At 39.6% G+C, this 26,074-nt stretch overlaps 1 protein-coding gene across 1 annotated transcript in view; it reads right to left on the bottom strand.

The window, feature by feature from the left end:
* KLHL29 (kelch like family member 29) overlaps positions 1-26,074 on the bottom strand; it is a 399,407-nt gene that overhangs the window by 311,919 nt on the left and 61,414 nt on the right. Inside the window, exon 2 of the mRNA XM_034061213.1 lies at positions 19,454-19,560. The gene's annotated coding sequence lies outside the window, so the exon portion shown is untranslated. The remainder of the gene's footprint in view (positions 1-19,453; positions 19,561-26,074) is intronic.

The following is a 26,074-nucleotide window of genomic DNA, read 5'->3' on the forward strand; positions in this document are numbered from 1 at the left end:
TATGATGGCAGCACGGTGATGCAGCCTTTCTTGCTAGTCAGCCCTGTGGTGCGTGTGACCCACACACACAATAGGTATGACCCACACACATTCCCCCACTTCACCTGGGAGGAAAACCAACGGCATTGCAGCCTGAAAAAGTCTTCACTGCCACCCCAAAATGTCAGGTTTTAGGCTCAAGCTGTCCTCTCCATATTCACACGCTACCATCTCCAACGCACAACCCTGGGGCTGCCATGCAGCTAGCACAGAAATAAAGCTGTTTTGTTTCCAACTAAGCCGGATCCCCTAAGTCCCTTGTACTTTCTCCTTTCCATGAATGACCTCCTGGAGACCATTCTGTAGCTAAAAGAGGCACTGTCATCATGACAGGGAACAAGTTGTCACCTGGGAGGTATGTACCAAAGTATTTTTGGATGGAAACTACTGCACTTTGCTGACATTTTCCTTAAAATGCTTCTATCCTGTGCTGCACTTGGGACATGCAAGCATGATTAAGAAGCATCCTGACTTCTGCTCGCTTCTGCACTGAAATTACATTGCTGGCTTTTTTTTTATATCTGGCTGAAGTGTAACTGATGTCGTTATCAACTCAGACCTATAGGAAAAATGGAATCTGCTCTTTTGCAAAATCCTTCAGCTAGGACAAATCATACTGCCTCCATGTTTTACATACGAAGATGCATGTGGACAAAAATAAATCAGCAGCTGGAGCTTCAGCATAGTCTCCCCATCAGAAAAAATCCTTCCACATCTTCTCCATCACCTCCTGACAAACAGGTAGGCAGATTACTGGAAAATTTTGTCTGCAAATTTCTCGGTGACTCAGAAGGGGTTCCTGGTACTTGCAACACTGCTTAAGCTGTGCAGGAACAAATACTCCCCTTGTACAAGTGTGGCTGATAACATCACAATATGCCTTTTCCACACATGTTTTAGGAAAGACCATTTACTTGACTTTTAGCCCATAAAGAAGGCTAAAAAAATAAAGATGTTTGTGTAACCACATGACACTCAACAAGTTATGTTATACCATGAAACCCCGAAGAAAGGCAAAAAGGAATTACGTACTTTGACAGTACATCTGACTTTTCCCTCTTTTGCAATTTGTTCTCCATTTTATCTCATACTCCGCAAGCATTTATTTTGATCTTTGTTTTAACTGTAGAGAAAGAAAAAGGAAGGGAGGAAAAAGATGTGAAATAAGAGCTCTTTACGAAATGCAAAGCTAAGTATGTAGTTACTGGTGGAGGGAAAAGACTGATCTATTAAAAAAAATAAACCCAACAAAAACAAGAAAAACAAACATGACTTGAGAAAAATTAAAGATGACCAAGAAGTAGTCAGTAATTAAAAGCAGATTTTCCACTGACCAGTTACAATCTCAGCAACTACTGTAGTAATAATCAACTTCATTTACTCATTTAATGTATAGAAGCTCAGGAAAAATCTTCAGATGAAAGCCTTTATTTTCAAGTTCTATTTCCTCTGAGAAACAATAAAAACAGAGCTAGCCTATTAAAAAGCCTACCCGTGCTCAAACTGCCAATTTAAAGACTTTGGTCAAAGAAAACTGAAGCATGAAAAATGCCTCCCTCCCTGCAAGCCCGATAACTCCCCTTTCCCATCAGTCTCTAAACTAAGCACAACACCATACGAACCTACCCAAAGGAACGCATCGGTTGCATTAAAGTCCCAATGCAGTTTTCATATGCTTCACTGTTTGAGCTAATTTAATTAAAGGAGGGTCCAGATGATTATTATCCTGGCAAAAGAAAACCATATGGAAAATGCAATGGCAGATTGCCATGATCTTTGTTATCTTATCTCTAAACTGAAAACACAGCTAAAAGACAGAACAAGCCCATTTTGCTAACCATCAAAAAGATGACATCTTCCAACCATTTCCACAGGCTGGTGCAAGACTCTGGTGTTGTCCAGTCTGCAAACTTTTGGCAGTCAATAATGTGCTGTGAACATGGCCATGATCGGCTCAAGCTGGAAAAATTACCAGCACGGTATGCTACAAGGACAATTTAGTCATCCCTCTAGGCAATGAAGAAGTAATTATGTAAGGTCCAAACACCAGTCTGAGACGCCAGTGGTCCAGGCTCCACTCCGAACACCCTCACAAAATTTCCTAGGGAAATGTAGTGCTTGCCTCCATCTATAAGGCCAAGGTCACATCAAGTTGATAAGGACTATATAAATATTTAAGTAGAATAAAAATACACATTTTAAGGAATATATAAACAGCTCAGGGCTTGAAGATCAGCTGTCTACAGAACTCGACTCAAATCAGAAGCAGACGGCCTTCCATAGAAACCTTTCTGAAAACCACTCTTGGATTACGAATATTCCTTAAAACTCTGTAGGGACATAAATCAGTGCTGCTGGTCTGCACACTTGTATAGTTTGAAGACTAGTAATGCTAAACTGAATTTCATTAGATGAGAATAAATATTTCCATGAGCAGACATTTCTATATTAGGAACAATTTTGGTGTTTTGTTGGGTTTTTTTTAATGCCTGGAAGATATTTTTGCAAGCAATTTTGATTCTGATCTACACATTTCCAACTGAAAGTTTTTCTGTTAGTATTGTGAAAGAATATAAAAAGAAAAGGAACAACCAACTTCAGTCTCTGCCCAGCAGATTAATGTTTTTAATAGAAAAGCTAAAATATAAGAAAAAAATAAAGGTAAAATGATTTGACCAAGATCACAAAAGCAAGCCAGTGGAACAGCTAGGAGTAAAGTCAAGTACAAGATTTCACCCGTGTATTTTGGAGTTTGAAGCCAGTCGCTTACATGATAGACTTCCACTTGTCTCTTGGGTATCTTTGTATCTAAATGCATACTCCAACCTTAAAAATTAATAAATCTCCCCAAACTGGAAATAAAGACATTTTGGTTTAATGTCTGAAAGATGTTTCAGTGAGACTAAGAGACTAGCTGTTACAAGTGAGATGATATTCAAACTTATTCCTTCTCCAACAGCCTTTGAGACACCACACAAATGATGGAATTTATGTTGCTGGATTTCAGTCTAATCAGTCTTTGTCTCAGTTCCCCCTCTGAAACAGAGAAAATAGTTCACTTTCCGTGGATTAGGTTTCACAGAAGGAACATTGAGTGTGATCGTTTCGGAGGACAACTACTCTAAATGCGGACAGAGATTAAATTGTGACCAAATAAGGTAGAAGAAATGCATTTTAAAGCTATTTTAGAAATACTGTCATTTCAGATCAGTGTACTCATCCTCTCTGCTCAGTTCCAGTTTAGAGGAACAAAGCAAGTGGAAGAGAGACTGTAAAGCAACAGGAGTAGCCATCGGTCATCTTCACTTCCAGATATTTACCCCCTCCTAGTCTCAAATGCTTTCTGCACTAATGCACACACCTCGGGCAGCTGATACACCACTATGAAATGATTATGGGCAATGGAGAAAGAGCCTTCTGCAAACCTGCTCTCTCCTGAACACACCTTTCATACCAAAAGAAGTCTGAGAGTTTTCTAGCTCAGGCAACTCTTCTACACAGCATAATAAACCCCATCCACACAGCCAAGGATCTGTCCTCAGCCAGCAGTAATTAAAATTAATCATTCACAATTATTTTCATGGGCATGTTCAAAAAGAGACACTGCCAGCTCGCTGAATCCTCAAAGTTGACAGACCTTGAAATAGGCTGTGGTCAGGTACAGCGTGTTCCTGGGTTTCAAGCAGTTAAAAACATGCTTTGCATATCGATTCACTATCCCCCTAGCAGGGCCTGCGGTGCTGATGGTCGGAGGCACCTTGGCCCTGCAGTCACAAATCTGAGCTGTCATCAATGAAGGGGACAAGTAAGGAAAGAATTTTTTTCAGAGAAATGTTGCTACATCTATAATTACTGCTGTCCTGGTGGGATTCGGAGCCATACCGGTGTTAAAAATTCTTATTCATAGAATCTTAGTGTCTTCTGAACTTGAGATTCTTTCCCTGTTTTCCAGCCAATCATATTAAACTTTTAATCACTATCTTCTCCCCTTTCAGCTTCAGTGGTCACTGCTTATGCTATTTTGAGGGAGGTGAAGAGGTTTCTAAGGTACAGAGTAGCCTGGAGGTTATCAGTTTCCAAGCTTCAAAAACTACTGAAGAAATTACATTTACAGAGCTCAAAATAAAACCCCCAAAACCCAACTTTGATGTAAGGGATTAGGACACTCACTTTATGGAACACTATTTACTTATACAAGCAATTTTCACAGGAGTGAACATCTACAATTCATGATAGCAACCTTGATCAATTCTGTCCCTTTGAAACTTACCATAAAACACAAAAGCAGGTCTTATGTATATAAACCCAAAATTTGTAGGCAGTATGTAAGAGCGAGACTGTAACCGCTGCAGAGAGAAAGCAATCTCACACGTAGCAGAGTGCATATCCCTAGGTATCAACCCGCATACTGCTCCTTCCTTCCCATCAACTGGAATATTGATTTTTACAATACATACCAGAAAAAAAAGTTTCTGCCAGATATACTGGAAGGAGGAGCATGGTAATGAGATCACCTGCTTCCCTTGTGCCTTCCGTAGCTGGAGCTCAAAACTGGAACTAAAAGCAAGAGAGGGAGATAAAACTTCTTACATTAATAACTCTTCAATGGCTTCTGGTCAGAAGACGTCAATGAATAGATATTCTCTCTTTGTTGAAATAGAGAAATGACTGATAAATATATTTTCCTTTCTATCTTTGCAATCTAAAGGGATTTTTCTACATTATACATATGTAGGTATGATGCTGTGCAGGAAACAGGAGCACTGAATGAAGAGAGAACAGCTACACAGGCAGGGCTCAGGAAATCCCTGTCTTCAGGAAATTCAGCCAGAGAAAAGGAAGTAGACAGTACAAAACAGCTACAGCACCCAGGCTTGAAAGTCTCTATGGCTGTCAGCGACACTGCAGCAAGTCGGATAATGTCATCCCAGACTGGGTTTTTTGCGGGGTACCAACTTTTTTTCCTACACTGTGTAATTACCCCACACATCTCTCATATTGTTCACTCCAATTTTTCATTATCACAGTTTCCAAATTTGTAATATATCCTCAGTAAGCCAGTTTCCCACTGAAGATGGCAGTAAAGGCATTAATACCCTAAAATTCAGGGCTCCCCACCACCCCATCTCTCCTTTACGCACAAGCCCTGCACTTGCAGCAAGGCATCCAAAGTTGTAACTTCAGACCCAGGATGAACATTGCCAACTGTGAGGTCAGCTCTCACTTTGGCCCCTCCTTCCACCGCTGCAGATCAGAAGACCAGCAGGTATTGGTGTCTCCCACTGTGCTGCCAGGGAGAGCCAAGCCAGCATCCCAGCTTCTCCCCAGCAGCCATTTGATTACAGCCTAACTCTGACTTGTGCACTTCCCATGATTTTTTCCCACCCCTCAAAGTTTTAAGGTTATCTGGAAGAAGGACCTCAAAGGTGTGAAGCAGATGAATCGTTAAAAAGGGAAGCAACTCTATTTCATAATGAATTATGGCCCTCTTACGCCTTTGGAAAGTCAAGGCTAAATTAATCACAGTCAAAACATTTTACAAGCTTGTACCAACTCATCAGGGACCTTGGCTGAACAGAGGAAGCGGTAGGGCCAACTGTTAGAAGAGACACAATCAGCCCCCAAACCACCTTGGGAAACCAGAAATAGCCAGAACAGGCAGGGATAGTGTGGGGAGCATGCGTGGGGAGCATGCAACTCCCTGGAATTTCCTGGCTGTTCAACATGAAATGAAGAAAGACCAAGGGTCTGGGCATTGACGTGTTCTCCCCTGAGCAGGGAAGTGAAGCAGCTCTGTCTGAGCGGAGAAGAAAACCCAGATTCTTCTTCCAACCACGAGACAATCTTCCTAGTAATGGGTTAAACTGGTTTAAGTAACTATGCATTTAATGACATTAGAAACGCAAGGACACAGTCACATTTTGATTGTTTTGAATTAGATACTGCTTTGCATTTTTGCTCCTGTTTTAAATACAAAAGTAGTTTTTTGGGTTTTTTTGGTTTTTTTTTGGTTTTTTTTTTGCCAGAGCTGACATAGTCTAAGGATATAAGCAAGACAAAGAGCACAGAGAGAAATATCATCTTTCATTAGCCCACTGACAGAGAAAACAGACAAGCTTTCAGACACCAAAATCTGCAGACATGAGATCTTAACAAGTGAAGACCGCTGCTCTTCAAATACATAGATGAATAAATACACATTTATATATACTGACATATATAAAATCTTCCTACCTTGCTTTAAAATCTGACTTACTCAAGCTTGCACTGCCAGTAACAAAACCAGCTCATCTTTCTTTTGGTTGGGTAAAGAAAAAGAGACCATGGAAAGACCCCAGAAGCAGAAGACACTGTTGGCTCCTGCAAAGTGCTATTTCTTATTCTGTGACTTGCTTCACTTTGCCATTCTGTTCATCCACCTAAAAAGTTATTTTAGGATTTAAGCAAATAGGGTCAATTTGGGGGACTGTATGCTCCTGGCTAACGCTTTCCCTACTCTCTCATGGGGAAAAAATAAATATTAAGCAGCAAAGAGAAGTAAGTTTGCAGCTTTTTAGCATACCCTTTCCCCCTTTCCTAATGCAAATTCAGAGCAGTTCCTGTAGAGATTGTAAACACCCACACAACTTTCCAGGTGCTAGGAAAAAAAAAAAAAACCAACCCACAGCAGTAAATATATAACAGCAATTTCTTTACCCTTTCTTTGCTAAATGACTGATATAAAATCTGTTGCTGCCTCGTGGACAAACACACACAGAGCTTTCAGCAGAATGGAAAGATAGTTTTGGGGTGCTGTGAGGATTTGATGGCTGTCTTATCTTTCCCTGTACATGGAACAGTCTGCATAACCTAATAGCATTAGCTTACTAACAGATATATTAATAGGCATGGGGGGAGGGAAAGGAAGAGGGGAAAAAAAGACACTAAAACATATTCCACCTACACATCTTGCTACTAATCATAAACTCAGGTAGAAAGCAAATTGCTTCTTCTGGTCCAGAAGAAGAAAATAAAAAGAAAGTAGAGAGAGAGACTGAAAGAGAAAAAGGAGGGAGGGGAAGAAGCAGATATTTTCATCTTTTTCTGGAAATCATCACATATGTATAAGAAATAACCTTATACTAATCGCTGCATTTATCAATCCATGACAAGGAAAGAGAAAGTGAGAAAAAACAACTCAAGAACTGCCACAACGTCTTACAGTTAGTAATTTCAGAGTGATAAATATAATGCTGGCCTTAGACTGCTAGAAGAATTAGATTTAGCTGTAAAACAAGAAGTGCAGTTAACAGTTGCTGTTGGGTCTGGTATTAGGATTAGAAAGCACTGCTAATTACAAGAAATGTAAAAAGATTAAGAGGTGATGGTTGCCTTGAAGGTTTTTAAGAGCATATAAATGCTGGAATTCATTCTGGGATTGAAATTCCTCAAGGAAATTAAAAAAATAAGGATAGATGATAAACACAGCAATCAGTTTCCCTAACACTGTCCACACCCATTTCCCATGCATAAGGAGAGTTAAAAGCAGAGGAAAAGTGAAATATGCCAAGGATTATGCTGAAGGGTCCTAGGAGGACTTTAGTGAAGAGAAGCACATATTTGTATTCTAGTACCTACCAATTAACTACTACAACCTAAAAGCATTAGTACAGTGGGTTTGGGTTAGGAGACTGCTTACAAAAAACCTACCCAAACACAGTGGCATTGCAGCTTTTAGAGGTATTATAACAGAAATTATGATGGCATCAATCATCTTCATCTTTTCAATAGGAAGAATAAGACAACACCTTGATTTCCTGGTTAGTTTTCAGCTGCTTTAGAGTCACCTATATGATCTACTTATCAAGGACTAAGTAAAGCTCCCCATAAAAAAGAAATAAATAAATACTCAAACTGGTATGTAAAAGTCTCTGGGGGTGGGAAATAACAGAGAAAATCAGCTTCCAAAACCTCCAAATAAATACTATCTTTTGAAAAACACCTCACTTATGGCAATGTTATCCATCAGCAACAAAGTTCACTGCTGTCATCCTTGACCACCACCATCCCAAGCTGCACAGTCCACAGTACAACATCAAGGATAACAGGGACCTCCGCAAAGCCCATCAGTTTCCCCACAGGACCGATGCACAGTCAACAGTTGTTTAGTGGTGAGGGCACCCAGAACTTGCCTCTCTCCCACAGTGACCCAAATTTATCCAATGATTCAGAGTAAAATTCACGTGCCACCACAGAATTTCATGAGCATTTGCTCCTGGGCCTCCAAGGAGCTTGAATATGGATTCAAACCAACCTCTTTTAACTTGTTAATTCACCTTCTGTAAACCTGCACCCTGCAAGATTTCAAGGGGTTGGGGAGTGGAATAAGTTCTCAATCTTCTAGCATGCCTCTCAAGTCAAGTGCTCCTGGTGCAGCTGTCTGGATTTTCAGGCTCTGTAAGAATACTCTTCCCTTCTGTTCCCGTGAAATGAACATTTTTTTCCCAGGTGCCTGTAGCAAACGCAGAAATAACCATCTTCCAAGAGTTATAAAACAGTCATATTTAATAATAGAGGTGAAAGCAGTGTATATGATTTCTGCAAAAGTCTTTTCAGTAGAACAGATAAATTTATTCACCGCATTACGGAACAGTTTGAGAAAACAAGATCATACAATGTACACTGCCTCTATTTAAATTGTTTCATTTCTATTCATGAGTGTCTGATTAGATACACTGAAAATATCATCAGTAAGAAATAAATAATTCTGCCAAATTAATAGTTGTTGATTTCTTTTACCTGAAAATGTAAGTAGCATCTCATTCACACTAGGTAAAGCTGCTATAATTTGGATGCATCAATCTTGCTGGTTCAAGTCTACACAGCACACTGAGACAGGTATTGATCTATGTTTTCTTAATATTAAACACCTTCTTTCAAAACAGCAAGTTTTTCAGCAAGTTGAGATGGGCTAGTATGCACTTTGCTTGCAGAGGCTCATAAGTCACCTACAAAATTTTTTTGCTGTGGTCTTTTTTCCCCAGATAGTGGGTTGAGAGAAATAAGTTGCTTAAAACGCAAAAAAAATGCTTCAGAAATGATATTTTAAGGGAGTGCAGGTAAATTTTCTATATCGAACAAAATCCATCTCAACCTCAGCAAATGCTTTTTAATTAATAACATCTTTGTGCCTCTGAAACGAAGTGGCCAGAAGAAACCATCACTAACAACGTTAGATGAGAGGAGATACTAACCAGCCCTAAACCAAGGGCTCTCCAGTACCTTCCTCTCTGTGAAGTATTTTGCTGGAGAAACCTGGGAAGAGACAGATTTGTGCAAATGGAGCAGAAGATATTATTTAGGAGGAAGATCAGACTAATATTTTGTTTGGTGAAAAAAGAGAGACTAAAAACATGGAGCTAGTATATGTTTTAGACATTACAGAATGATGAATGCAGTATGCCTGCTCAGCTTACGAACATCTGAGAAAAAGCCCTCTGCATCTTGAAAAATTCATCCAGTTTGACTCGACAATGAATTCTTCTTCTGAAAATCAAATATAATTGCTGTAGCATTTCAAAAAGTCTAAATGCACAGCTGAGTATCTTAAGAGCACCCTGTTTGCAAAGCAGCCAAGTGATACACCTCGGAGAGCTACTGTTAGCTACTGCAGGCAAGATAAATCAAGAAAATGCTGAGTTGAGGTGCAATTTGACAGTTATTAGCAGAACAGGAGTAATCTGGTGAAGTAAAAAAAATCTGACAAAATCTCAGCTCACAGCAATGGATTTTGGAAGCCTATTTGCACATAAATTGGAAAAAACAATTCCTGCATTAGGAACTGATGAAGATGAAACAATATACCCTAAATCCTAACATATTTGAAATTATTTTCTTTGATTCAAAGCTGATAATCCTGTAACAGGCAGTAACTAAACAGGGGCTTACCTGACTTGCTCTGCATGTTGAAGAGACTGCACAGTCAGATCCTGATCTAGGGCCATTCAACTATCAGAATAACCGGATTTACTGCTATATGCACCTTTGTTTTTGCCATTTGAAAGTATCTCCAGCGCACAGAACATTCAGCTGTGTTTTAAGCATTAGCAGCATAAATATCCCCTCGTGTACCGTATACTTCACCACTTCTGGCTTCCCATAAATCAAGCCTACAACCAATCATCTTTATGTTGGACATTAACAGCAACTCTATTATTCAAATCCAGGCTGTGCAGAGCTGCCTTTTGCATGGATGTAAAGCAGCTCACGAGCAGGCTTACGACTGAGCAGGGGAAGATTCAAATCTGGCTGTGATCTTCTCACCACCATCAGAGATATGATATTCTGCTTCTTTCAATTTACCTCATCTGTGCAAAAAGCTTTAAAAAAAACAAACTCCTATAAGCAGAAAAAAAAATCCTAAGTCTTCTGCTCTCTTCAAGAACTGCCTCTTTGTGTTCCCATCAACACTTAGCATAAAATTTTCGCTCCCATACTTGTAAGCAGAGATGCTGTTCTTTTCTGCATTTCAATTAGGCACATAGATTAAGAGATATCTTTTGTGTCATTATATCAAACTGTTCCTCCAACATACAGCAGGATTTTACAGACTGTCATCTTTTGCACTTATCACTGGATTTTCACACGCGGTGCAAAATACAGTAAAAGAGAAAGATACCTTCCCTGTCTTTACAGTGCCCACCAAGAATCATTTCAAAACCAAACACCTTAGTTAAGATTTACGCAGCACAAACTGTTCCCCCACGGGTCTTCTTTTTTTTTCTCTTACTTTCCCCTCATCTTTTAGTTCATGAGGATAGGGAACACGAAAACTAAATGGATTTATGTTTAAATAATTAATCTTTTCAGGCACGTCAAACCAAGTACCTGAGTTCATCCACAGGGCTGACCAGATTTAGCTGATTCTAGTGGTATTTTAAAAGCATTCTGGAGAGCTAGTCACAAAAGGTTCCAAGGAAAGACTGAACAGCTGTGTTAATAGAGTTGTTTTGTAACAACATGTGTTGAAGCTCTACCTATTTTTACTGAACACAGCTGAAAAGGAGACATTACCAGCTATTCCAAACTGCCACGGCATTTTGGAGACTCATGCCTGCACAAGAGACGCTTTGTGAACAGGGTGAGCTCTGGCACATCCTGAGAAGATGGAAGAGAATTACAAAGGCTGAGCATCATTTTCCTGCCAAGTGGTAGGAAAACATGCAGCAACATAAAGCATCTTTAGGAGCACAAGTCCCACAGGGTAGACATCCGCACTCACCGAGTTGATCCTACTAGCCAAGTTGTCTTAAACTAAGAACCCATGGGGACTGGAAAGTGAAACGATGGCTGTATCTCTCCTCGTCTTCCAGCAATGGAGAAAATAACAGAGGGGTTTTTGTATTTTTAAACATCCTAAGAAGTACAAACAGATTTAGTCTTGCAGGAAATGTAACAATATCCCTCTGTAACCTTTACTACACTTGAACTTCAAGTCCTGTTTATTGAGCTAAATAAACCATACTAAATTCTTGCAGCTGAATGGGGGAAGATGACCTAGGGACCTGGGTTTTCTTTTGTTGTTCTCTCTTAAAAGCCATAATCTAAACCTTCCAATCCTTAATGCTTACTTCAATAACAGAAGCAGCGTCTCTCTCCTGCACCTGGCTATCTGCATGTTAGAAGAAGAGTCTGCAAAAGGGGAGCATGGAAATAGGTCTTTCATGTAACTAAGATCTGTTCCCCTAAATTACACCAACTTGTCCAAACCAAATTAGAAAAAGCAGTAAAAGAAATATAATTAAATTTCAGAGTATAACAACAATTTGCAAGAATTTTAGCAGCACTGCTTTGCCTGTGCAGGAAATGGTTGGATGAAGTAAGAAAATCATTTTGACATGTGAAAACCTTGAGCAGGTGGGTAACCCACTACCATACCAGAGATGAATTTTTGCAGTCAGGTTCATATCTTCAGATTCATTGAAGTGGAGATTGATTGCAACAAAACTGGAGAAAACCACTGGAGGGATGTCTGGGATATGGAGCAGGACAAAAGGAAAACAAACACAGAAAATACAATATTCTTGGATTTGCAGTGCAACCCTCACTGATATATTCCAAATGAGTTTGTGTTTCCAGTCTCTATTAATATGACTCATAATAGTATAAACTATATCACACATAGAAAAAAATTGTTAAAGAGTTAAGTTTTGCAGAATGTGTTTTGGATGAGTTTCATTAGAAATAGCTCAAAATACCTTTAAGAAGTATCATCTTAATGACATGCTTATTCTTGAGGGGAAGTTTTGAGCCCTTCAGAAGAAAGCTATCTGACTGCAAGCAGGACCTTAATGGCTTTGAGCTACTGTTTATGCAGTGGGAGCCCTCTTTAAATCAAACATTTTAAGTGTCCTTTTTCCAAGCTCCCTATACTGGGCATCCCATCACAAATTTCTGCCCTCATGTTTTGCAGGGTAATGATGTCCATATACCCACATAACCTGTCTGTGAGCAACACGGACTCTTCCAGTTGGCTAACTTTCCCACATTAGCTGGGAAAATTAAGTGCCTTATAGTCCTTGCGTGTGGAAGCCACTCTAAAACAAAATGTATACCATTTTCTGTCTATAACATAAGCATAAAATACATGTATGTTGAGAAAACATGCATTAATTGATTCTGACAAAGACCCATCACAATACAGTCCATCACCATAACAAAATGCCTACAGTAATGCCTATTGAATTACAAGTTCTGACCTTTGGTGATGTGGAAAACAGCATCCATTTCTTTCCTTCATAAAACAAAAGCCTTGCTGTAACCTTTTTTAAGTTTAAAACTGAAATTGTTCTTGCTTTATCCCAACTGACAGTATTAGCTGTGGAGAAGCTTGCTTCCAGAGGAAGTGGAATGTAAAAACAAAGTTGCTGTGACCTTAACAATAATCCTGTTTGCATATTACAATACATTTTCCTACTATAACAAGGCAAAGTCCCTTGTGTTCCGGTCAGAAAAAGTCATCTTCCAGTAAAAGCATACTGTGATCAATAACATTTTCTTAGTATATTATATTATCTCTCACTGAAACACTTTTTCATTTGGCATTTCAGGCTGCCAAGTAGGGGAAATTCATGACAAAACTAAGATGGCAAATGAGATACTGCAAATTAATTCCATCCAAGAGCAATCGTTTCTTTGTGAACAATTTGACAAGCCTTTGTCGTCTGAATTCAGCAGAAGCTTTCTCAGCTTTCAAATATATGTGAAACAGAAGACTGCTGCACTACTGTACCAATCTTGACTTTAGGCTGCATAATTTTGTGTTGAAATATATTACAGTTTGAACAACCAACACTGAGAACAGAACTGGTGGGCATACTTTAAATATTAGTTTAGAAAATAGACTCAGAAGTCTGCAATATCAGTTGTGAAATCCTGTTTTCAAGTCACAGCCCAGAGCATGGCAGTGTACAGGAATCCTGTACTTCTGAAATTGTTTTGCCACTGAGTCACCTGCAATGGGATCTTGAAAAGGCCCGGGTGATGAAAATGCCAGCTGAAGGATCTCAATTTGGTACCGGCAAAGTTCAAAGAGAGCTTTGTCACAATGGGAATTATAGTAATGTAGTTCTCTATCCACATGTCTGAACTTCTGCTATGATGAGTAGTAGCTTTATACCTCCCTTGGAGCTAATGTCCTTCTGCAGGCTGAAGCGGTGACCCAGTGGCACACAGCCGGGAGCAGAGCCAATGCTCCTCGTCTTCCACAGGAAAGCACATCATCATTTTAGCAACAGCAGCTGTAGATCCAGCTGCATTACTGAGAGTAATTGGTGTTCAGCACGGTCCAGAAAGGTGTGATCCTGCAAAAACGCTTGGGTCCATGCAGGATATTGTCAGTAGGATTACTTACACGCACCTTATCTCAGGAAGATTAGGTGCAGAATCACTGCTGTATTAATATTTCAGCATAAGGAATAAGGGGCAGGCAGGCAGTTATTGAATATTCATGCTGTAGCAATGCTCTCTCTGTGAATTCTCTAGCAGAACATGTAAAGGCTGTAGCCATACCCCGAAGAGTTTACCATCCAACACCCCAATTAAAGAGATACTAAAGTATGTACTCTGTTTTAAGCTCACAGGGCAAGCTCATTGACTAATTGTATTCCTATTGTGAAGCATGTGCTCAATTTCTTCACTTAATGAAGACTCATGTTGAAAACAACATAAAAGAAATAGGGGAAAATGGATAAAAAATTAATTCACATCTGCAAATCCCAACACCTCAGGAGATCTGAAACATGTAAAGGGCCACACACCTCATCTACCTAAGAAGTCATTCATAAAAGATAAACATCCTTTTTAATTGTGGAGCAAATGCATGCAGGGGAGATGCACAGTAATCAGCTGATGGAATAAATCCAAAAAGCAGCAGATAAATTTTCAAGAGAGGAGAAGCAAAAATAGGATTTGTCCCAAAATAAGATTTGTTCCATGGATAAGCAGGAGCACAGATGACATTATAAGCAAACTGTATCTGAAGGACAAAGTAGTCAAGGTTTTGAAGTACAGGACAAAGTTTGTAGTGGGATTTGGCAGGGGTTTCTGCGGTTTGGTTTTTGTTAGTTTTTAACAAAACAAATTAGGCAGCAAGTCTTCATGTAAATGAGCACATATAGAACAGCCTTTCTAGGTGAATAATTTCTTTTACAATTAATAAAATCTGCAACCGGAGTAACAATGTCTGATGACTTTTTGCCATTTGCAATTATTGCTCATCCCAGCACCAAAACCTCATTATTATTATTATAGCTGACAAAAAGAATACTTAACTGCTTCTATGAAAGGACTTGATTTTAAAAGAATCTCAAGTTTCTAAGCTTTGTTTCTACTTTCAAATCTTGAATGTGAAAAATGAGGCCATCCTAGCAACCCTTGTGTATGTCTCCTTCAATTCCAACAAATAATTTGGATAAAAGGATATAATTTGTACAGTAACACAACACATTAGAAAAGCATACTACTTTGGTTTAAAAGCAACCTACAAAGAATACTGAGTTAACATAACCCTATAACTACAAGCACATATTTTATACTATAAACATACTTCTTTTTTTTTCCTTTTTATAGCAGTTTTCTCCCAAGTGACTAAAAGCATTTAACAGTTACCATAGGACTTGCAGCACTCTTGTGAATAAGAGTATATAATCTCCATTTTAATGACATGGAAGCTAAGGCAAAACTACTGCAAATGTAGTTGTAGCAGAGATAGGAACAGGAACCACATCTAATCCCAAGATCTGCACGTAAATCTAGGCCTACCTAACAAGTATATGTATAGGCAGAAAGGAACATAGGTATTTTTGTGTTGGCACCTATGGAGATGTTAGTATAGATGTTGCCTGTTCCTCATTCCACCCTTGCCCCCTTACGTAACAGCACAGCAAAATTAGAGCCCTGTTTACAAAAAAAAGCAAACAACCCAGATGCTGTTAAATGGACTTAAACACACAGGAAAAAATACTGCCTGATGTGTAGATGCTTGACAAACATTGATCCAAGCTCTTTACAAACACAGGTCTCCAGTTTGTCATGATTTAGTAGATGGTTAAAGGTCTGGAGCACAGAGTGAGACAGAGTCTTTCTGCGCATGTAGTAAAGCAGGCAACAGACACAAGCTGTACAAAGGGAAACCCTGGTAAAACATAAGGAAGAAAAATTCAGAGCAGGTGCTTAACCAGCAGAGTGGCTGTCCAGAGAGGCTGCAGAGCCCTCTCCAAGGGAGGGTATCACCTGGCCACAGACACAGCCCTGAACAACCTGCTCTGCCTCAAGCAGGAGGCTGGACAAGATAACCTCCCAAGGTCTCTCTCAAACTGAATTATACTATGAACATTATACCAAAGACATATGAAGTCATTCACTGGTTTCTCTGCTACATCCCAAAGCTTATTATTGCAAATTCATACAAAAAGTGTGACCTCAGACATCTGTGACTGTTTCTACTTTGTTTGGCTTGCTCCTTCTCCTGTAAAGGATGAAATGGAAGAAACCCAAATTTTGGCTTTCACACACCTATAAACTACAAAAATTAAAAGCAAAACACATTAATTAGGAGTACAAGATCCTAAATGCATATGGTCATTTGAGGTCTCGCTTCGAATTTATACACCTTCCTGACCCTCTCTCCTCCTACGAAATACTCCAAAAAAGCAATCAGTGCTGTGCAGAGAGACCCACGGTTATTAAAATAACTGCATCACAGAAGCAGCTCTCAACTTTTTCATTTAAAATCCCCCCCCCCTCCTCTTCCATAAGAGGTGTTGCATATGGTGAAAACTAATTCAGTTTGAACCAGAAAAAAATGGGGTTAAGTACTCCCTCAGTTGGAATACAAAAATTGCAACTGCACGTGATTGTCAGGATATAAAGGGCTACAGTCAACATGCAGAAATACATTTATATCCTGCAGAAAAACTAAGCTAGTTGAAAGACCTTTTAAGGGGAACAGCTGAACTAGGAGTATCCAGAAATGGGTAAGACAGACAAGTGTACAACTCCTACATGCAGCCCATTCCCAGAAGGAGACAAAAGCCCATCCAGGAATTCAAGCCCCTTTCAAACAACTTCTCACACTTATCACAAGGCTTCAGCAGACACAACTGGCTTCTCATTTCCAAATTAATTTCTTTTTTTTTTCCTTTTTGTTACAACCAGATCACAGCTATGGTGGCAGAAACACCCACAGGCATACCATAACCTAACAGAATAACTTTGAATAATTTGATATTCAGCCTAAAACTATCCTCAGCATTTCATGTTGATGTGACTAGGTGATGCTGCAACTTATCACAAGCCAGATCTGCTAGACATTCCCCACCACAGAAAGTGAATTAAACTGTCACTCACCACTCTGTGAGTTGCTCTATTTTAACTATTTCTTCATGAGTTGGACAACATTTCTCTTCATTAAAAATGAAACACTCTGTTGCAAGTTAAAGTCTTCATCCTCACTCCTGTATGTTTTTTCTTCCTTTCCACTTTTCTTACTTTCTGCTCAACTATTTTCCCCCTGACTCAGTGCATTTAATCCCCTCTGCTCCACTTGCCCCCTTCATGGCTTTCTTTTGCTCCCCTTCTTGGTAGATATAAACTGAGTAACTGGCACATGAGCTCCAGCCACCCTGGCTAAACTATTAAGTATGATCTGAGTACTGAACTACTGATGCCCTCTCGGTCCTTCCCCTAAGGCCACTTACAAGGGAACCAGTGAGCAAAGCTTTCAGGAGCACGTCTCCTTTCCCCAAGGACCATCTGATCAGTGTGTCAAGCTAAGGCTGAGACTATTCCTGAGTGTCCATTCTCTGGCATATCTCCCAACATACAGACTCTTATTAAAATACAGGAAAAACCAGATACATTATTCACTGTGACAGCTACAAAAAAAATAGAATTTGGAGAACATTTGATTTAACTACAATTACAGTTGTTGGTATCTGCAATTTGCAGCATTACACACACACACAGGGACAAACATAAAGGCAGCACATAAAATAAAAGCCTTATTCATAATTCAGACTCAATTTCCAGCAACAGTTTTGTATATATATTATTATATACGCTATTTATGACTGTGTACTTGCAGCACAGAAGAGGATTAAATATACTCTCCTATACACACGTGGACACACCTTAAGCATATACACAATTTCCTGTTTTACCGTGAACGTACTAATAATAGGAATTGAAAAAGATTTTTATATTATCAAAGCTACACTGAAAGCTTTAAGCTAGTTACTCAGGGAAATAAGCCCATTTCCAAGAGTGAAAGACTTGGAAATGGGCTTTCACTGTTTGCAAAATGTAGTTCTTCAAACGCATTAATGGGAAGAGGCTTTCAGAAACATCACGTTCAAGATGCACTGGGGATACTGAAGTGCTCAATAAGGAAACCTGTGGAGGAACAGCAAACACTGGAAGGATGGATTGCACAACAGTGTGTGAGAAAGATTAAACACTAAAAATAGGAAAAAAAAATATAGGACTTCGTGGTCTTGGTAGACAAGTAGAACCTGACCCAGCAATATGCCCTTGTAACAAAGGCAAAGTGCTTCCATCCTGGGCTACATTAGCAGGAGCACAGCCAGCAGGTCCAGAGGATGACCCTGCCCCCCATGCAGGATTTGTGAGCCCTCCAGAACAAGAAAGCTTTGACATACTAGAGCAAGTCCAGGGGAAGGTACTGGTGGCTGGAGCACAGGACAAGCACCTACAGACCTCACTACGTTTTCCAGTTCCCCAAAGGAAAGGTGCAAAGACAGGTTGAGCCTATTCCTGGAAGGGTACAGAGATACGACAAGATGAAAGAAGCTACAACAATGGAAATTCAGATTATAAACAAGGAAAATATCCTTCATAAGGTGGCAAAACATGGCAACAGGAGCCCAGTGAAGTTTTGGAGTCTGCATCCTTGGAGATATCCAAAACCCAACTGGATAGGTACCCATGCAACCTGGTGTAGGTAACCTTTATCTAAGCAGGAGGCTGGACTAGATCATCTCCACAGGTGCCTTCCAGACTGAATTATTCCACAAATCTACATATCTGGTTGGGAAAAGCCAGAAGGCTGGTCAAAGGAGGTCAAGAGGATAAGAAAGATATATAGCAGTGAGGGTCAGGATTAGCTCCATGAAAAAAAGACAGGACTGGAGAAAGAAGCTAGGAAAGGGGTGAGGAAAGAAAAATAGCAGGTTGAAAGAGACAGTGGAAGAAAAGAATCAAAGACTGAGGAAGAGACAAAAGAAAAGAAACACTAAATCACACTTTCCTCTAGTAGCGGGGAAGTGCAAAATTCCACAACAGTCATTCCGTAAGGAAATCAAGTATTTCAGTTTCTGCTCTGATGTGCGAAGTAGAATTGGATAAGACAGGGAATCAGTTCTTTCTTTCCCCTACTCTTGTCTCCAAGAAACTAAGTAACCTTTAATCTCCCTTTTCCAAATATTTAAAATTGATCTTGCAAACTTCACAGATATTTATAACTATGTACATTAGGAAAAATGTTTAATTTATAATATAAAAACACAGGCACATTTGTCAGCTTAGAACTCAAAATGTTCACTACACGCAAATGAGTGCCTTAGAGCTTTTTACAGTTTTGTAAGATACAGGCCTACAAATCTGTACACACAGAAGACTGCTCCCTCTTGGAGCTACCACCGAATTCAAATACTCTTAACCAGGTTTACAGTATTAGTATTCATCCTACCACATTATTCTTCTATTGTTACACAGATGCTCAGTTGCACATTCTCCAAAAGGGACTTGATGCCGTCACTGGAAGGAAAAGCACAGTCCAAACTGCATTCGTGTAAGCAAATAAGAGACCACGAAAGAAAAACCAACCTACAACAAGAACAAGTATCTGCACACTTACCCTGCGATATCCCGAATCTCTATCAAAATCAGCCTCAGGTGTAACAGTCAGTGAACAGGACAGCAAACCCTTGCATTTAACAGTAGGTTTCTGGGAAGCCAGGTTATCTAGAAAGAGTTGAAAAGAGTAATATTAATACAGGAAGTCTCCTATGCTTAATATGAATAGGTTTCACACTAGCTACAGCACAAGAAAAAGAAAAAACACAGAAAATAAAAAACAGCTGCACAATGGGAGACCACCATGATCAGCATGAAGAATTTAATCCCCTGAAGGTGACAAATTTGTTACAAAGCACAGAGAGTTAGATGCTAGTAGTAGATACTTAGGGTTTAGCAAAGAATTTCTAATACCCAAGATAACATGGTGTTAACCCTCTAATCAAGGATGTGGAGGAGACCAGAAGGAGCACAATCTTTTGCTTAATTAGTTGCTATCAAAGAGAAGATGAGTTCAAGCACTTGCAAAAACAAGTCAATCTAAGATTATTTGAAAGTTTAATAGTGTTCTAGAGTCTCTGGTAACACAGGGTTTGCCCGTGAAATCAAAACAATCCCTAGAGATAAATTTAAAGAAATATATCTCATTTTAATGCCCAGAGTAAAATGACTATTCATTAAAGCAAAGCAGTTTTATACCTATGTTCTCCATCTCAGATGTAATATATACTGAAGTAATCTTTACGACAGGAAGTGGCATGTAATCCTGCAAGAACGAACTGCTGCCATTATCTGCAAATCAATACAATTTTTTTTAAGTGGATGTAACAGTACACATTGATTTTACGTTTTAGTACCAGAGTTTCAGTTTCTACTAAGAAGATTCTTAGAACAACAAGAGAGCTCCATACAAGTAATTCAGTTATACAAACTAATTTGAAGTTTACAAGGGCATTTGCCTTGAACAATGTAATCAGGGCTTCCCTCCCATTACTTCAACATAAACCTTTTTCATTCTATATATAACTGATGTTTTATCTAACTATAATAATTGTGAGGTGGTAGAGAAACACTTACTAAACCTACCTGTAAACTATAGAAGGGTTACCATGCAAAACATCTCCTTGGAAGCTATCTTCCTATGCTGCTAGCATAGTTATTACAGAATATTTGTATGACATTTGCTGTGTTTAAATAGATCAACCAAATAATTTACCTTGTGAAAAGACCTTACAGTCCAAAGAGGTGATGGTAACGGAACAGGAAACAGAAGCACATGGAAGAACTAAATGACTTATCCAAGATCACATGATGGATCAGTCGAGCAATGAGCTCCATTTGGTCATGCTTTGTTCCTTTAAAAGAGTTTAAGAAAACTGGTAGAGTCTTACTGCATTTATGCAAATGAAGTACACTGCAACTTAAGCTTGACTAGCTGACCAAATGGATGTAATGAATGATCTGTAATGAATGATCTGCAATAAGAGCTGGCTGAAAGTCAAGATGTACCATCACACAGAAGGAAAAAAAAAATCAGACCATTATAAAAAAGGTTTAAAGGGATGGGATTAGGGCCAACTGGCATCCCAAAATTAATCTCATAAAACGAACAAGGCAGCAAGGACAGGTAGCCTGGGAGGAATATAGAGAAATTGCCTGAGCAGCCAGGGACCAATTAGGAAAGTTCTGGTGGCCCCAACATAAGAAGGACGTTGACCTGCTGGAGTGAGTTCACAGGAGGCTATGAAGATACTCAGAGGGCTGCAGCACTTCTGTTACAGAGACAAGCTGAGAGAGATGGGCTTGTTCAGGCTAGAGAAGAGAAGGCTCTGGGGACACCATAGAGCAGCATTCCAATACTTAAAGGGACTGACAGGGCATTTGAAGAAGCTGTGGCTGCTCCATCCCTGGCAGTGTTAAAGGCCAGGTTGGACAGGGCTTTGCGCAACCTGGTCTTGTGGAACCTGCCCCTGACCGTAGCAGGAGGGTTGGAACTTTATGATCTTTAAGGTCCCTTCCAACCCAAAACATTCAGCGATCCTACTAACCAGACAAAACACCTACAATTTTTAGTCCTTCATGAAATAAAAACAGAGCCTGTTGTAGCCACTAGCCAGCTGAAGGTTAGTTTTTTAAAACCTAAACAAGGTAATACAAAGGAGCAGCACGTGAAAGGTCTGAGGAAGGTACAGGTATGCAAACTTCTTATCCACATTATCCTCCACCATGATTCTATGATTCTCATCTTCTCTGTCATACAGAGTTCCTTTCTTCTCCTCAGCCTGCTTTGTTTACAGGGTTAGACTCATTTTGGAGTTAAGGCTGTTCAAATAGCTGGTCTACTTATTTATCTATTTAACATTTCTTGAATGCTTTGTAGACATTTCAACTGAGTATTTCTGGCTTTTACAACATGACTAAAGAATTTAGCATGGACTGCCTGAAAAAGCTCAAACAAAAATAGAATCTCTTTTTTTGTTTTGCTTTTTGTTTGTGGAAAGAGCACAGCTTTCATGAAGCAGTTTATGGAAAGGAAAGAAAAAAATCTCAAGGGAGTAATTCTTCCTTTGCATAGTGACTCATCATGTCACAGTTACCCCATCATCTCCAAGGGCAACACTAGGCCAGAGACGCTCTGGAAGATCTCCTTAGGGAAACATCCACTTTTCAAAGCCATCTCAGGACTCTTGTTCCAAGACTTCACAGAACAGAGAAAGAGCCTTTGACAGTAAGAAAAAATGCAATTGGTTTCTGATAGGGAAGAAGCCTGTGACAGTTTTACAAGAAGGAAACCTTTTTCTTTCCCACCTCAATAACGGAAGACATGAAGAATACTTAAAAAGCATACTGCAGACTCTAGATGGCAGTGCCACGGGGAAAGGCAAAACAGCCCTCACAGCTGGATACAGGACATCTGAAGAAAGAAGGATCAGGAAGAAAAAGGAGCAAGAAAAGCAATAATCCCTCACCATGAAAATGATGCATAAAGACAGGCTTAAGTTCAAAATCTGTCTGCATGCTCCTGGACATGCAGGCCCAAAGAAGAGTAAAAATTATTTCTTGTGGCAACACAAAGACAGGATTAATGGCCTTTACTGTTTAACATACTGCAACTTACATTATTTACTAGCATTTGGATGGGGTTTTCTTCCCCCACTTTAGAAACTCTTGACTGTTTACCAGGAAGGATTTTAATCTTACCAAAATTCTACTGTAGTTGCTATTGAGGGGGAGTGAGGAGAGCAACATCGGCCAGGAAGTTCTGAACCACTGGAATGAGATACTGCAACTGGAAGAGGCAGAAGCACAGCAAGGAGGTTTAAACACCAAAACCAAGAGTGGCCATTTCTCATCATAGTGTACTATTCGCAAAGGTAAAGCCTCAGTTCCTGGTATCGATACTTACGAAGTTGAAGGTATCTTACAGAAGCCTATAGCAGCACCCTCATATCTCCTTTGGGAGTCTAACCACTTCAATACAGAGAGATCATATATCCTATACTGTACCTGAGCTTCTCAATTAAATTACTTGAAGCAACCCGATGGAAACCAAGCATCTGGTTTAGATATTGCATCATTATAGTAGCAAGTTTAATGAATCTCATTCTTCCAGGGTCAAACTAGCAGGAGGCCAGACAAAACATAATATAGTCGGTGTCAGCTCACCTACCTCATCAACATAGGCATCTTTATGAAAGGCTGGAACAGTCAGAAGTGTCTTAGGCTCAAAAGACCTGATCAGTGAGAATCAGGTCTGGATGTTTTGGAGAAAGCAACTAGCTCAATCAGAATCGCCCAAACTTTAACAGTTCTGGGTTGTAGAAAGTAGAATTAACCTGCAAACAGTTAGATACATTAACAGCAAAAGCAACTAACAGAAAGCTCAGTAGCTTTAACTAGTAAATTCAAAAAGAGGTTACCAAAAGGCAAGAAAGGATGAGGCAGAGTATGATTTCATATGATGTCAAGTCAGAACCACAATTTTCTTATGCAGCAGGACATTGCTTCAGAGTTTCTCTGTTACAAATGAAGTATCCAAGGACAATGTAAGATCAGCTCATCCACCAAGAGCTGCGTAGGGTGAGAGGAGCATATGCAGATTTAAACAGCATCCTTCTGATCTAAAGTAAGGTGAGGAGCAGGCAGCAACATTTGGCAACAACGAGGGACTGCTTCAGAGCTCCTCTGAAGTACAGGTTGCCCAACAGCCTGCAGTAGAGGCACACAACATGGACCTCAGAGAGGATGCAACACACCATGTGGCACCTGCCCACGCTGTCTCACTTGTAGTTGAAAAAAAGAAAGGATTAGGAAAGGAAGAAGATGAAGTCAAGGACATGAGAGAGTTATTGTAGTTCAATTAATCAGGAAAAGTTTAACACAAAAAAATATTCTATGAACGCCTGCCTGTGCAGACGAGCCAAAAATCAACTGTGAAACACAAAGTGTTTTAAAAATGCCCTTTATAAGCAGCTCTGCACTGCAAATGTAACCTCCTCCCCATGTCAGGTACTGCAGCTTGGGGCAGGGGCTGGAGAAAGCAAATTAAATGCTCAGAGGCACAGCTGGAGCATTCTCTCTGTAAATCAACAAGGCAAAGGAAAGCAAATCAGAATGGGGAAGTGAAGGAGGGAATCAACTGCAATATAAGATAGAAACACTCACTAGGCAGACCAAGTAGTTATTTCATACGCAGTAAAAGAGGGGTGCTTACAGGCAGTGTGTCTAGCAAATCAAAATGAGTCACTCTGCAAACAGTTGAGCTTAGCACAATGGGGAAGCTGTACAGACATGGATTTAAGTACAGACCAACGCACCCAAAGCTCTCAGTGCCATGCAGGTTAGGGACTAGTGTTGTGCAGTCCCAGTTATCTTTAGTGCATTTGGATTGCGACTATTCCAGCTCCACAAGGAAAATCTCTATAATGACCGGTGTGACCTGTTGTCCTAACTTTGCCAGAAACTGAGCAAGTGGTCTAAGAAGGGAGTAATTACAGATCCCATGAGAAGCTATGTAGGCTCTGAAGTTGGGCGAAGCTGCAGCCAAGAATTGCAGGCTGGGATAGAAAAAATAAAACACAGAGCTGGAACAGGAGGGATGCATCCATTTTCACAGTTCCACTTGACTTTATGGGAAGGAATGACTGCTCTACCATGATACATGCAGAATGCTATTGTGTATGTTAACCCTAATCTATTATTTATTACAGAATTTACAGATCTCTCTTTTCCCCTACTGACAACCAGCCAGCTACTAATTTGCAGGCTAGAACACTGCAAGGTCTACAGACCCCAGAGCATTTACAAGCCAAAAGGATTCTGATATGCTTGGAAAAAGCCCAGCAATGCTGCCAGTCCTCATCATGCTCCATAAGTATTTATGCTGCAGCCACCAGGATTAAGGAATCACCTGAGAAAAATGACCAGAGAAGAGGATGTGTGCACATGCCTAAAGGGCAAGTTGCTTATATAAATCTTTTAACAGCCACAAATGACAGCAACACTGGATGCAGCAACAGCTCCAGGTTTGAAATGGCGACTGCTGTACTCCTAAGACTACTCAGTATGTTTTACTCAACGTTTCTCACAATCACACTCATCTCTCTGAAGGCAGAGAGGGAACTACTAACACTCTTCATCAAAGACTTAAGCAGACTGAGAATAACCCTGAGAATATTCTGTGGCACACTTTCTCAGAAGTCCCCCAAACTTGAATGCTGGGCTGTTCTTCAAAGAGTTAAGCTGGACAAAGGAAAAGGGAGAATCATTTTAGCTCAGGAGCCTCCTGTTCCATCACATCAACAAATTAACTCCTCCTACAACATCATATAACTTTTGAGAAAAAAAATGTGGTTTTGAACTGTCTGTGCAGTTTGTATCCCGCATGGATAATCACTTCTTTAAAAGGAAGTATACATCAATAATATTCATCATGAGCTTTATGAGAGCTTGGCAAACACTTCTGACAAAATAAAAAACTCAAACAGAAGGATTATTCATAAAATGTTACATCAACAACTCTTTTGACAGACATCTGGATTATGCTGCTCTTTAAAAGGGAAAAACAAAGATGTCATTTCAAAGTTTAAATGGAAACAGTGAAATATGCCATTAAAAGTATCAGATCATAAACAAAGCTATTTTTGCAAGCTCCAATGCAAACAGCAATTATGAGAAAGTTTGCCAAGATAATTTACAACCATTTTTTCCCCAAAAATACTTTTTAAACGACGCAAGATATAGAAAGGTGAGTAACGAATTTATAGACCTAGAAGATCAGACAGCCAGCACTAGTAGCTCATAGAGTTTAATTTTTTTCTTCAGATGATGGCCTTTAGTTGATGTTCTAAATGAAGTTAAAGCATACACACCTGCTCAACCAGACAAAACTCCATAAGAAAATAGACAGGCACTTTAGGGGTCCATCCTCAAATAATGTATCCACTGTTCTACTCCTAAACCATGTTAAACATTGAATTGCATTCTCCAGACATTTATTTCTGTGGTGTTCTATAGCAAGACTCACACCCAGATGACTGATGATGCAAACAGGAATTTCTTACTCATTCTAGGTTTGTTTAATTTTTATTTTCCTGTAAAAGTTTAAGGAAAGCTACTAAGATGTGTGATGTTCAGAAGAGATAGGCAAAATATTCTCATGCAAAAAAGACTGCTGAAAAGA

The sequence above is a fragment of the Melopsittacus undulatus genome, chromosome 3 (assembly GCF_012275295.1).
Source record: "Melopsittacus undulatus isolate bMelUnd1 chromosome 3, bMelUnd1.mat.Z, whole genome shotgun sequence".
NCBI lineage: Eukaryota > Metazoa > Chordata > Aves > Psittaciformes > Psittaculidae > Melopsittacus > Melopsittacus undulatus.